This window comes from Benincasa hispida, chromosome 1 (assembly GCF_027475165.1).
Source record: "Benincasa hispida cultivar pf3 chromosome 1, pf3_genome.v1.1, whole genome shotgun sequence".
Classification (NCBI taxonomy): Eukaryota; Viridiplantae; Streptophyta; class Magnoliopsida; order Cucurbitales; family Cucurbitaceae; genus Benincasa; species Benincasa hispida.
The window spans coordinates 61,080,914-61,084,417 of NC_143478.1; the positions used below are offsets into that span (position 1 = coordinate 61,080,914).

At 37.3% G+C, this 3,504-nt stretch overlaps 1 long non-coding RNA gene across 1 annotated transcript; it reads right to left on the reverse strand.

Moving 5' to 3' along the window:
* Positions 1-1,071: 1,071 nt before the first annotated feature.
* LOC150038597 (uncharacterized) lies at positions 1,072-2,545 on the reverse strand. The gene is made up of 2 exons (XR_016523707.1): positions 2,106-2,545; positions 1,072-2,037 (listed from the first exon to the last, which is right to left on the reverse strand). It is a non-coding gene; the product is annotated as an uncharacterized LOC150038597 (long non-coding RNA).
* Between the last annotated feature and the right edge of the window lie 959 nt (positions 2,546-3,504).

The following is a 3,504-nucleotide window of genomic DNA, read 5'->3' on the forward strand; positions in this document are numbered from 1 at the left end:
GTGAGTCCATCTCATCATTTATAGCTTCTTGCCATATTTTGACATCTACTGATGACAGGGCAGCTCTCAGATCTGTAGGATCTTCTTCTATATTATAGGTCAGGATGTCATTTCCGAAATCTTTGGCGGTTCTAGTTCTTTTACTTCTTCTAGGTTCTGGGTCGGTTTCCACTCTAGGGTTAGACCACTTGATTCCGAGCTCCCACTATTTCTTGATTTAAAAGGAAATCTATCTTCAAAGAAGTCGGCATCATTTTACTCAATGATCACTTGGTTCACTAGATCATAGAACGATCACTTGGTTCACTAGATCATAGAACGATCACTTGGTTCACTAGATCATAGAACCTATAGGCTTTACTATTTAAGGCATAACCTATAAAGACGCACTCGTAAGCTCTACTAGCCAACTTTCTCCTTTTTGGGTCTGGAATCCTTATAAAGACTAAACAACCCCATGTTCTAAAGTAGGACAAGTTTGGTTTCTTATTCTTGAGAATTTCGTAAGGTGAAGTTTTGTTTTTAGACATTGGGATTCTATTTAGGACATAACACACGGTAAGGATGATTTCACCCCACCAATAAGACACGGATCCTGAACTAAGTAAAATAATAACTACTAGCTCAGCTAAAGTTCTATTTTTCCTTTCGGCTTTTTCGTTCATTTCAGAAGAATAAGGTGCAGTCTTTTCTTGTATTATTCCATGTGAGTTAAACTCATTAAAACTGTCCGAGTCGTACTCGATTCTCCTATGACTACGAAGTCTTTTAACCTTTCTATTAAACTGATTCTCTATTTCATAAACAACAAATTTGAAGGTATCAAAAGCATCATTTTTATTTCTCAGCAAATATACAAAAGTAAAATCAGAACAATCGTCAATAACAGTAATGAAATATCTTTTACTGTTCCTAGTCAAGATGCCATCAAATTTAATACTCACATACTCACAATTATCAAAATCATAGTGGATAATTTAGGTATCATTTCCAGCCTAATCATGTTTACTAATTAAATTCTTATCCACAAGACAGAGTCTAGCATGCTAAACATTCATAGAACACAACATATACACAGAAGATTTTATTTTATTGAAGTCTAAATTTAATTTGAAAATTCCCTCAGTTACATACCCTTTCCCTATGAATACATTATTTTTGAGGAGATAACCCGAGACCAAATTCTTTCTTATCTCCGGAGTGTGCAGGACGTCCTTCAACGTGAGGGTCTTCCCAGAGGTAAACTTCAATTCTACCTTGCTGGTTCCAACAACTTTCGTGGAGTGGTAATCCCCCAACAGAATATTCTTATCCTTAGTTTCAGTAAAAGTTTTAAATAGACTAAGGTCGTGACAGACATGGCGCGTAGCGCCAGTGTCTATCCACCACCCTTCACAACCACCAATCACATTTACTTCTGTGATCATGGCGACTAACGGTTCTTCTGTCAAGTTCGCCTGACCAGCAGAACGACACCTGTTCCTACAGTTCCTAGCCATGTGCCCAGATTTATTACAATTAAAGCAGAGGAACTGTACCATTTCTTCTAAAGGGGGCTTCTATTTTTTTTTTTTTTGTTGGTTCTGGTTGCTAGAGCCACGGTTCTGACCTTTCCTCTTTGTCCCCTTAGTTTTTTGGTCCGGTTTTACCATGGCAAAGGCGGGTTTTCTAGGTACTGCGTTCACCTTTTCCCTCTGGTCTTGCCTCCGAGCTTCCTCTTTGATCCTTAGCCAGGTGATAGGACTATTCAAGGAGAACTCCTTAGTCTTATGCCTCAAAGTGTTCTTAAAGTCCTTCCACAAAGGGAGCAGTTTATCAATAATAACAACAACTTGGAATTGTTCATCTAAAGCATACCTTTCAGTAATTATCTCATGGGCTATCATTTGGAGTTCATGGGACTAGGCCTCCACGGATTTGCCATCCGTCATCTGGAACTTGAAATAACGACTAATAGCATATTTCTTCGACTCGGCCTCGTTGGTGTCGTACTTCTTTTGCAAGGCATCCCAAACCTCCTCCGCTGTCTTCATTGTACTGTAGTAGTCATACAGATCATCAGTCAAACCATTTAAAATAAAATTCTTACAAAGAAAGTCTTTCACCTTACAGTCAGTAGCTTCTTTTATCTATTGTTTAGTTGGTTCTTCTAAAGGGACGATTGACTTATCTCTGGTACAAGTTTCAGCAACTTCCTTAACGGTGAGAAAGAACAACATTTTTTGCTTCCACCGTTTGAAGTTCACTTCTTCAAATCGGAATAGACGGTTGAGGTCAGATTTCATAACATCGTTGTTGCTAGTGAGAGCCATTAGTGATGTGGCAGTAAAAATGTCTTAAAACTGTTGGAAACGACAAGACCCTCAGACGACGAACATGATAGCAGCAAACGGTCAAGTCTCAACGGTCGAGTAAAGAATAAAACCTGCAAAACAGAAGCTCGTTATAGACTGAGTCGCGGAGCTCACTCTCTTTAAGACGTTTTGCGGCTCTGCCCAATGTGGAAGCAAGTCAGAAATATTGCCATGTTGTCCCCAGGATAAAACAGCCTGAAAAGAAAACCCGATCGAAAATGTACCGTTACCGACTGAAACACACACTCTTTCTGACTAACTACTCGAAAAAAATAAAAATGGAGTGAAAAAATAGGAAAGGAGAATTAAGAACTTTCAAAAGGAAGTGAACAGAAGAATTGTGTGAATGAACTGTTGAAGTCCACACCTTTTATAGGCCTTCAGCGTGGAATGATCGAGTGAGAAAGAGGCAGACAACCTCGAAGACTTGCGCGGAGAACCAAGTTTTTTCCGGTTTTAAAACATAATAATAAAAAATAATAAAATAAAAATATTTTTATTAAAGAGAATAATCACACACACGCGTCGCGATCGATCGGACAGACGACGTGTGTGTAGGACGTCAACCGAACCCACATTGGTCTATCTCTTCACTCCCTCTAAAACATGGGTACCGATTGGGGCCCAAACCTAAAGCTCAAGGTTGGAGTACATAAGGGAGGCTTCCAAATCAAAATTTTCCAATGTAGGATTCTCCAACCAAAGGTTGGTTCCCTCTTATTTTTTAAAAGTAAATTTTCACCCAACAGAAAATTATTTATATAAAATAGCAAAATTTAATCTTCTTTGACAAAGGTTGATAGAGACCGATTGATATCTATCAAAGTCTATCAGTGATAAAAACTAGTAGAAGTCTATCATTGATATTATGTGATAGATGCTGATAGAAGTCTATCAATATTTACCAATAATATAAATGGATAGAAATCTATCATTGATACTATGTGATAGATGTTAATAGAAGTCTATCAGTGTCTATCAAAAGTGTTTTGACATTTTTTGAAAATTTTCCAAATAAAATTAATTCATCTATCTAAGATTAAATTTTTTTTGTTTAGATCACATTTAATTAAACATTAGACACAAGATAATCTATATACTATCTAAAAGAGGTTATGAGATCGTTTTCTTCATTTGCCCCTTTTAGTGT